This window comes from Anas acuta, chromosome 5 (genome assembly GCF_963932015.1).
Source record: "Anas acuta chromosome 5, bAnaAcu1.1, whole genome shotgun sequence".
In the NCBI taxonomy this organism is placed as follows: Eukaryota; Metazoa; Chordata; class Aves; order Anseriformes; family Anatidae; genus Anas; species Anas acuta.
Window position 1 is genome coordinate 36,811,416 of NC_088983.1, and position 10,225 is coordinate 36,821,640.

At 47.4% G+C, this 10,225-nt stretch overlaps 1 protein-coding gene across 4 annotated transcripts in view; it reads right to left on the reverse strand.

Moving 5' to 3' along the window:
• SUSD6 (sushi domain containing 6) overlaps positions 1-9,618 on the reverse strand; it is a 79,330-nt gene extending 69,712 nt beyond the window's left edge. The window contains exons 1-2 of one of the 4 annotated variants that reach the window (XM_068684161.1): positions 9,416-9,618; positions 3,994-4,080 (exon numbers count right to left, since the gene is read on the reverse strand). The gene's annotated coding sequence lies outside the window, so the exon portion shown is untranslated. Of the gene's footprint in view, positions 1-3,993; positions 4,081-7,968; positions 8,123-8,630; positions 8,651-9,415 lie in introns of those variants that run through there. The other 3 variants (XM_068684157.1, XM_068684159.1, XM_068684158.1) reach the window with 3 other exon arrangements.
• Between the last annotated feature and the right edge of the window lie 607 nt (positions 9,619-10,225).

Here is a 10,225-nt window from a genome sequence, read left to right on the forward strand (position 1 = left end):
CACAATTCTGCAAAAAGCAGCATTTCTGATTCAAATCCTCCTCTTCAGTCAGCACCTACCAATACATTAGCACTGTGCTGGAGATGGCAGAGAAGAATGGGCACAGGTATGCAGAGCAAGCAGGGCAACAGAGAGGGACTTACAAGAGGCAGCGCACACCCAGGCATCACCTTCACATCCAGGTTGAGAGAATCCAGAAGCATGAGTGCCAACTGTTTAACATTCAGTGGCTCAAATGCTTCGATTTCTTCCAATTTCAGAGTTCAGTCCCTTTCAAAAGTCTTGTGTGTATACACCTCTACTTTCCCATCTTCCTGTTCAACTTCACACATTATGCAAGGCAGCCTCGTTTTAGTTCAAAAGAGCCCAAGTTTTTCTGAAGAATCTAACAAACACCTCCTGCAAGTCATCCATATTAAAAAAGAGGCAATGACAGGTTTCAACCTACACTGCAACAGACCTATCTTCAGGTGACATACCTCTCCAACAGGAGATTTACTACGACAGGTTTCTGTAACAAGCTGTTTTTCAGATGAATATTTCACATCAACGGCTTCCTCCCAGACTCTTGCTGCCATAAAACTGCTGCTCTACCAATATAGAGGTGAGTTTCTGCTCCCAAAACCCCTCTCTATAAGTTACACATCAATAACTATGATGCTCATTAACAAACAGTTGTCTTTTCTTGCAACTTTTATGACAGATTTGCTGAACCAGAGAAGTCTGCTTTTTACCTCACTGCAGAGCCCTTCCTGTTGGAAAAAAGAGAGGATTCGGACCAGTGAATGGCAGACCAACCACACTGCTGATTTCTGTGAGCAGACACAGCAAGGACATGGGTGACACCCATTCCCCCAAGCACCTTCATGTGAAGGTCCCACCCTTGTACAGAAGAATCAAGTCAAGCTATAGATCTCACGTGAACCCAGGTCACCTCACCACAGCTTGTTTTAGAGAGCACAGAAGTCAGAAGCACGACTCCCTTCCCAAATCAAAGGGGAAATACCACCCTCATGTTGTGCTGAGTCCCACCTCCCACCCAGAGGTGAGGTGAGACATATCGCCACCCACGTTGACCCTTGATGTGTTAGTTAATGGCTAAACTATGCTAATTAAAAACTCTAGCTTCCCACTAAGGGATAAATACGGATGAAAAATTAAAACCAAGAAGAGTCTGTAGGTATGCATGGAGGGATGCTGGTGTGCACCAGCCCACAGCAGAGCAGCCAGCACTGATACACACACCCAGGTGCTAGGCTTTCCATGTCCCACGCTGATAGAGCAGACACGGGGAAAGACATGTAAGTGCAGGCTAGAGAGCATCCGAGGCCCTATGGGAAACTCTGAACAGGGTCTGTTCAGAAATGCTTCTGCAATCTCCCTTCTGTTCTCACTTCTCAGGGTAAAAATAACAGGAAAGAGGAATCCTGTCTTCTGCACTGCAGCCTCAAGTTCCTTCTCTCTCACACACCTCCACCCCATTTCAGGATGACTGTTCCGTATCGTACAAGACCAACATTACGCTGAGAAGTGATAGATTGCTATCTGTAAGCACAGGGCTCGCGCTCACAGGAAATGCCCTGCAAAGGCCAACTGAGAGCAAAGGAAAAAAAGATAAAGCCCAGCCACACATGCGCATCAGAATCAACGAAAGATTCCTGTTCAAAAGTGCTCATAAACCCCTTCCTGCAGCTAATGCTTCCATGCAAGTTCACTTCAGGGAGACACTGGGCTCCTCACCTGTGTACAGTCACTAGCAAGAAGTTTTGGCTCTGGACTCCCAGCCCCAAATGGTTTACATCATTCTCCTCAGATAGGCCCCATCAGAAGATGCTTTTCTCTCTCCTCCCCAGTACTCTTTCACAGACTTTGAGTTCAGCTTACCTAGACATTTCAAACCGCAAGTTTTTGGGCTACGCATACAGATTTTTATATCATCACTTCATGCCTTTCCAATTCTGCACGTAAGAAAAATGCTCCATCAAAACAGAAGAACACCGGGCTGATACACATCTGCTAGCTGAGCGGATGCACTCAGTTTCTGTCTTCCGGGGAAGCTCTTTAGCCTGTCTAAATCCCTCCTGTCCCGCTGTTCAGTGCTGACACTAAAGAGGGTCTCAAAACACCCTGCAGGGAGAACAGTCCCTAGTGAAAGACAGCAAACTCCCTTACAAATTCACCAGAAGGCCAGCTCAGCCGGACTCAGGACAGATTATCCACTGAGGATTGTCACCAGCTATCCCCAGAGAACCCGCTATCACAAACCAAGCAGCTGTGCTAGGAGACCTGCTTTTACAAGCACAAAGATGATCTTCCCCTCAGCTTTGTACTGCTGAGGAAAGGCTAAAGAGGCTAACTGGGTACACTTCAACCCTTCCTTTCTTGATCTGCAAGGTATTTTCCTAATGCTTTTGTCTGACCTTCCAACACCAGCCCTATCCAGTGTCTTCACTACAACCTCCTGCCCGTAGCCACAAACAGAAGTTGGTGAAAAGGCATGGTTTTTAGTAAACTATTTTTCTGTTAAATGCTAAGTCATATATCACTATATGCCTAGCATATAAGTTCTTCTCTCTACTGCCATGCAGGTAATCTTTAGACTGGGAGGAGATCATTGGCATAAACATAAATAAACATAAAATACATAATATGTAAAATAAAACAATACATTGCTTGCATATACATTCCTCCTAGAAAGACTTAGAGGCCTTTGGAGTCACGATCAAAAGTTAGTCTCCTTAAGGGTTTTTAAAAACATGTGAGAAACAATACCTGTTTGCTCTTGCCAAGGAAGGAGGAAAGAGACAAAAGGAAGAATGCCTTCTAAGTTTCACCTACGTGCCTACTTGCATTTTTTCAGTCGCATGTCCCAACATGTAGCAAAGGATGCCGCTACCTTCAAGCCCAATGTATCTTTCATCAACGAAAAGCTATTTTCTCACACAACGATATGAAAAATAAGCACACACATCCACCAAGACGTGCCTTTAAGTGAAGTGTACAAGTACCTCTTGGGAGCATCCAGAAAATCTCTAAAGATTTCAACGAGCACTCCTAGCGAGACCCCTCAAAACTCAAGCTAAGCCTTTGCACTCAAGGTAGCTGCTGCAGGAAACAAGGACAACAGGCCAGCACAGCAAGAGGCAGCAGAGGAACTTAATGCCTCATCGCTGCTAGCAGGATCTGGGGGATGAAGGGGGAACAGGAGGAATTATCCCTATTCTGATTAGCATCAGGACAAAGGCTCACATTAGTTCCGTCAGCACCAGGACTCTCCTAGAGTACTGAATAATAACCTTGTTGAAAGCATTAGAGGGATTTACTCCCCCCTGCTCAATATACATCCCTTCTCTTAAAAAAAGAGTCCAAATTGTAAGGTCCGAAGAACAGCTTGATATTTAATTCCTTGAAAGACATATCCAGGTAGTTTCTTGCCACTGATTCACAAATATATATATATATATATATATATTATTATATATATTATTATTATATATATATATATCTTTCTGTGGTATCTTTTCAAGGATAGCATTTGGAAGCAGGCATACACACAAAAAAATAATTTTTTGTTCTACGGAAAAGATCAGATAAGACAGGTGGCTTATCATGCACGGTTAACTCTAGAAGACAAAGGAGGTCAACAGCTTCTAGAACACCGCCAAGGAGTGGTAAGGGGTAAAGAACACCAAGGAAAAAAACATCTTGTGATACTTGTGATAGCCAAACAGCATAAAGAACAGGTTACAGAGGTATCAGGAAAAGGCTGAGTTATGGCTATAAAGGAGTCGGTTCCTAATAAGGCATTTCAGAGCACTAGATTTCAAAACAGGAACTAGCATCCGCTAGCAGCACGCGGATGTGTCGTCACAGAAGAGCAATATGGAAGGCAGCACAGCGTGACTTTACTCTAGGGAAAAGTCACCAGCGTTTGGACAAAAGTTTAAAAAGCAAAGAGGAAAAAACAAGTAAGCACATTAACTTTCATCTTACCTGGTGTTGACACGAGCTGGCATCCAACCGTTGTCAAGTCAGTATGATAAAAGTGACGATTCCGTGATGATAGGTTGATTCGCACACCTAGGAATGCACAAAAAAAGTAAGCATCAGCTATGAATATATACATAAGGGATAAGAGCAGCCCTGGCACATAAAAGAGTCCCAAAGCGGTGGGTAGAAGCAGTTCTATTATGTTTTTAGGACACAGGCACGCAGATATGCTTGATTCAGGCATTACCCACAAAATTCTTACCTGGGTTTGAGATTTACGGCACAAGTTATACACAAAGAACATTCAACACCACCCGCACACAACCCATTTAAAAACCTCAGGAGGGGAATGGATCATGGTTTCAAGCACAGCAGAGAGTTACTGAAAGAAGTTTTTCAGCAGTACCCGAGCTTCATGAATTTTTTTTTGATGGGACAAACTTCTGAGAAAAGTTACCCAAAATACACAACGTAGAATTGCATCAAGTCCAGCTACCAGATACACACACACACCTTCACAAATAAAAAAAGGAGCGACCACAAATTGCACGTACTTCCCAAACAAGCATAGGAGAAAGGATATTTACTTCTGTGGAACCAGAAAAACACAGGTGTAACTTACAGTGTCTTATCCCCCCACCCTTTTATTTTAGGATTAATACTAACATTTCAAAGAGGTGAAAAGAAGAGGTGGTTATTAGTAAGGCAACCAGGAAACTTTCTCTGCTGTGGAAAGCACAGCCTCTGACGGCAAACTGGGCGAGCTGAGTGTCCAAAAGCGAAAGTAAAAGCTCTGCGGCTGGGAGAAGCAATTTCTGCCTCGCCTGCTTACAGCTCTTGTTTGTTAAACGTCCCATTATTTAATGAAACGTGACATTATTTAAATGTCAACTTAGTGATTTTCAGAAGCATGCCAGTCCTGCAAGACAGTCACGCAGCAAACCAGCAGCTGACTGGAGCTGGTCCCGCAGCTAATGAAATTAAAAGCAAGCTCCTCTTTGTGTCTCTCACTCGAATTATCATAAGCTTACCAAAACACACACCCCCGATCATACAACCCAGCTCCCCACACCCACAAAAAAGAACAGATCTCTATTAGCAGAGTTGTACGGTTTTACAGCCTCTGCTCTCAAATCCTACGATGAATTTCCAGCATATTTTTTGTCGCACATCAGAGAAGCAGCTTGCAGCATTTCAGGATCACACAGCTCTCTGCAATAATGCCGTAGTTTTATAAGGACATACCATTAGATTTCAATTACAGGAGAAGCAGGAGCCTTCATCCCCTGAAGCAAGCAGGATGCCCCTTCTGCACCTTCAGAAGGAGCGAGGGGCCTTGGAGAGGAGCTGGGTTCAAAGCATCATCCCCCCCACATGCAGCCACTGGGCCATCGGTGGCACACGCAGCAGCAGGTGGGCAAGTGAAGGTTTTACACTCTCAGAGCGAAAGTTTTACATCCCCAGAGGGTTGCTCTGGACTTTCTGCACTTCTCCTTTTTAGGCAGAGATGTCAGTCGCCCTCGCAGGCCCGTGTCGCGGTGCAGAAGGGGTTCTCCTCAGGCCACGTACCGACACTGAGGGAAAACCTATACAGGCTATTTTTGCAGCAGTTTCTGCCTCAGCTTTCAAGTATGATGTACCCACACACAGCACAGGATGACAAATTACTGTAAGTCTTCTTCACTGAACATCAATTTTCTTTCACATCTGGGATCATTCGAGAGCAACACACACCCACCATACATTTCCCCCCCCCCTCACTTAAAGAGGTTTTAATGCGATTGTATCGGGGCAGGCTGCTTCAGGATCTATTCCTTGAGAACTTTTCAGAAGTTATTTACAAAGAAAAAAATCATGAACGTTTTAAATGGGTTAAGGACATTCAAGCATTTAATTAATCTATACATTTAGAACTAGATATCCAAGTTACAACTCCTTTCAAATGCAGCTACCTTAACAGCTACTGCTGAAAATGAGACAAGGTGCAAATCTATTGAAAGGCCTGTATTTTATTTACAGCATAAGAACATCACTCTCTCAAGCTCTCTTAAAGAAATCAGATCTTTTTTATTTTTTAAGACCATAGCATAAACAGGATTTCCCTCTTAAAAGATACTTTCCCTTACAGTCCTGCAGAGCGATCCAATATTCCAGAGCAATTTTCTTTGTTCACCTATCTTCATCCCCAGGCAAGATTCAAACTTGGTTTTGATCACAGACTCTTTCAATTCCCACTCACTTTATTACAAAGCCCCATTAAACCAATGGAAGAGACAACCAGGAGCAGCAGCAAACCACAGAAACGTTTAACTACAAACCAAAAGGAAAATGAGTTGAGAGAAAACATAAACAGTTTTAAAGTTTAAACAAAAATCCAGAACCATTTTGAAGCAGTGTAAGCTGAGGACAGACACGGCATTAAACCCAGTTCACTTCTGAGCAGGAGGTTAAAATGGAGCACACTTCAGACTAGCAAGTTCAAGCATCTACGAGGAAAAAGTCATTCACAGAGCAATGAGTTCACATCGCCGGACCGAAAGCCGTTCTAGTTCACAGCATAAATACGATGCAGTGTTTCCCCCGAAGGCTTCCAGAAGGCAGCTCCCCTTTTCCCTGCTCCTACCATCTCCAAAGGCTGCGTTTCACCTTGCCTAGCACGTTATGGCTGCGGAGGGGACGAACGTCCCCTTCCACTTACTGCCCGCTTGCAACTGGGAAGCAAATTTACGGCTGGGTGGGCTGGCTGCCAGGCTCGCTGTTTCCCTTGGGGAATCACCAGAGTGACACGAGACACATTGATCCTTTTTGCCGTGGAGAAGGTTCTCAGTGCGTGCTCCACTTTCCGGGCCTGCCCATTGTTCAGAGCTTCAGCAGAGAAAGCCAGAAGCTGGGGGAAGGGGGCAGTGGAAGCCAAGGGCAAGAGGTAGGAGTTTTATACCTCCAACTTCTGATCCTGCAGCTCTTCTACAGCATGATCCCCCTTATTAAACTGCCTTGAATTATCACAAATACCATCAGTTTGAAACAAATATATTAGGAAGCAAACAATAGGCCAGGCTGTCACTGGTCTTTGGGAGCCTTCAGAGGAAAAAAAAAAAGGCATGGGTCATGCCAAAGCATGCTTTGGGCATTACCACAAGAAAAATTCTCTTTATTAGCATCGCTCAGCTCTGTCTGAAAACACCCTGCCTGCAGCCTGCACCACAGAGTGCAAACACCACGCTTCCTGCGAGAGAGCACCAGTTTCCAGTGCTGGTACCAAAGCAAACAGCACACAAACGCTGGTGCAAGTATTTCTTGCTGTATACAAAAGCTCGCTTCCTGAAATTTATACCAAGTGTCTCCACTGGTTAAGCTTACGATCACCTTTCTGTTCAACAAAGAAGACTGCTAGCAGAGTCCAGGAAAATGCTACATGACTACAGAAAGGCAAAGCCTGGAGAATTACACAGGACCGAAACAGAAAGCACTTCTTTGAAGCCATCTACCAGTCCCCAGCTACTACCCCTGCGTTGGGGGTTCAATCACTGCACCTGGAATAATTCCATTTGCACCCAGAGCAGCTTCAAAACAGATTAAATGTGTATGATGGCATTTCAAGAGACCTGACACTTGTCACGACGGTTGGATAAACATAATTAGAGACTACTGGATTTCTGGCAAGAGAAATCCCCCGCGACTGATACCGCACTACGAGCAAACATCTTTGCTACACATGCATTAAGTCTTCCCCTTTCCTGCTCTAAGAAAGGCCTGCGTGTCTCTACTCACATGCTCCTGAAGCAGAAATCCACCCCCGCTGCCCCCTGCCCCCAAATCTTTCAGGAGAGGAGGCTGCAGAAGCCCGATGAGCTGGGATCAGCTGCCTGCTGCAGCCTACCGGGGCTCAGCGGCCGCGGGGAGCCCCTGCAGCAGGCAGGGAGCTGGCAGGAAGAGGGCTGGAAAACACTGGAGGAAGGAGACTTGCGAGAAACTGACCTTTCACGCAGATCCTCACAGGCTGCTCTGGGAAGATAGCAGATTAGCGAGAACAAATACAAAGGAAGAAAGGAGGAAAAATAAAAAAAAACAGCGGTGGCCCAACACAGACTCCGGGTGCTGTGTGAAACCTGCCTGCGCTGACAGGGGCTGGCAGCTTTTATCTGTTTCCTCACAAAAGCAGAACAAGAGACGCATCTGGGTGGCGGGGCAGCTGGTAGGTGTGGTATGAGCAAATACGGTGATAAAAAAGGAGAAGTGATGCAAGGGGAACAGCCGCAGACAGAAACCCAAGCAGCTAAGGGGCTGCACGGCGCAGGAGCTGAGGTTATGACCACTACAGATTGCTCTTGCTGCGAGCCGAAGCAGCTCTCCAGGCAGGAATAAAGCAGCTGGAAGCAGGCGTGATCAGAAGACAGAACTAATCCCATCAAAACCACTACGCTGCGGGCAGGACAAACCTCCAGTGACTTCGGCACCCGCTGCTTGCCGGTTCCCCCAGCAGCTCCCGCGAGCTCCAGCAACCTTCACACGCTGCTGGGAGCTGCCTGGGAGCTGTTTCAGCAGCTCAAGGACACCCGGCCCTCCCCAAAGACCACAGGTGGCCGATTTGCATGACAGCAGAGAGAAGGTGGCAGAACCAAATCCCCCCCACTACCTACCGTAAGGCAGCTGGGAAATTTCAGCTCGCAGGTCATTACTTTCCCAGGCTTTGAAACATCTGCATATGCTAAAAGCTGTGAAAGCAGCAGCCCGGGGACGACCGGGTTTTTACAGGGACTGCTCCAGGATGAGGCTGTGGCTTCGCTGTCATGTGCCACCCTGCTCTGCCAGGAGCTGCAATACCACCCGGCGATGACAGCCACCTTCGGCTTTAAAAGCCGGCCAGAGCGAGGCAGCCAGATTACATTACGGGTCTTCCAGGCACACTGCCTTCATTCCAGCTCCCCCTTAAAGAAACCTGCCTGCTTCCAGGCAGCGCTGCCTTCCCTGCCGCTCCATAAAACACCCGTTTATGTAACGAGCGGCTTGCGGAGGGCAGCGCAGTCTCCAGGAGAGGAAGAAGTTTATTTTCTTCCCGGAGCTCCGCTCGCCAAGCCCTGACCGGGAGCACCACGCGGGTTGTAACAAGGCAGGAGCGTGCCCCGCAGCGCTGCCAGTGGGAACAGAGCTGTGCCGGGGCAGGTCCCGGCCGGGGGGAGCCCCCTCTGCACAGCACCTCGGGGGGCTGCGGGGGAGAACAAAAGGGGAGAGGCACCGGAGCGCCTGCTGAAGGGCAGGCACTGCCCTCCCCGCGCAGCCCGGCCGAGGAGGAGGAGGAGGAGGAGGAGGAGGAGGAGGAGGAGGGGTGCTGGAGGAGACCCATGCGCCCCCCGTTCACAACTTTTCCCCCCGTGCCCTCCCCGCGCCCCCCTTTCCGCGGTGAATCCCAGCCGGGCGCCCCCACCTGCCCTCCGGCAGCAGCTCCCGCCGCGGGACGAAGGACGGAGCACGGCCACCGCTGCCGCTCCCGGTCCTGCTCCCGGCCCCGCTCACCGGGCGCGGGGCTGGGGCTGGGGCTGGGGCTGGCGCTGGGCGGCCGCGAGTCCCGGAGCCGCCGACCCGCGACCACGACGCCGCCGCCGCCGCCAGGTCCCGCCCCGCCGCCGCCGCGCGCCGCCGCGCCACACGGCCCGCCCCGCGCCCAGCGGGCGGGGACAAGGGCTTAAAGGGGCCGCGCGCTCCGCCGGGGGTTGGGGGTTGTGGGTTTTTATTATTATTATTTTTTATAAACTATTTTTTTTTTTTTTTCAGGAGGAGTTGCTACGCTGCATCGGCACAGCGATCCGTGTAGGGCGCTGTGCTATTTCCAGCGTCGGAGTGGAGTGGAGTGGATTGATGAGTAGGAATAGGAATAGGAATAGGAATAGAATAGAATAGAATAGAATAGAATAGAATAGAATAGAATAGAATAGAATAGAATAGAATAGAATAGAATAGAATAGAATAGAATAGAATAGAATAGAATAGAATAGGACTAATTGGAATGGAAAAACAAAAACAAAACAAAACAAACAAACAAACAAAAAAACAGAATAGAATTGAACAGAATGCAACGGAATGGAATAGAATTAGAACAGAACAGAATGAAATGGAATAGAATGGACTAGAACAGAACAGAGTAGAGAAGAAATAGAATAGAGAATAAATAGAATACAAAAGAAATTGGAAAAGAAAAGAGTAGAATAGAATAGAGTACAGTAGGATAGGATAGGAT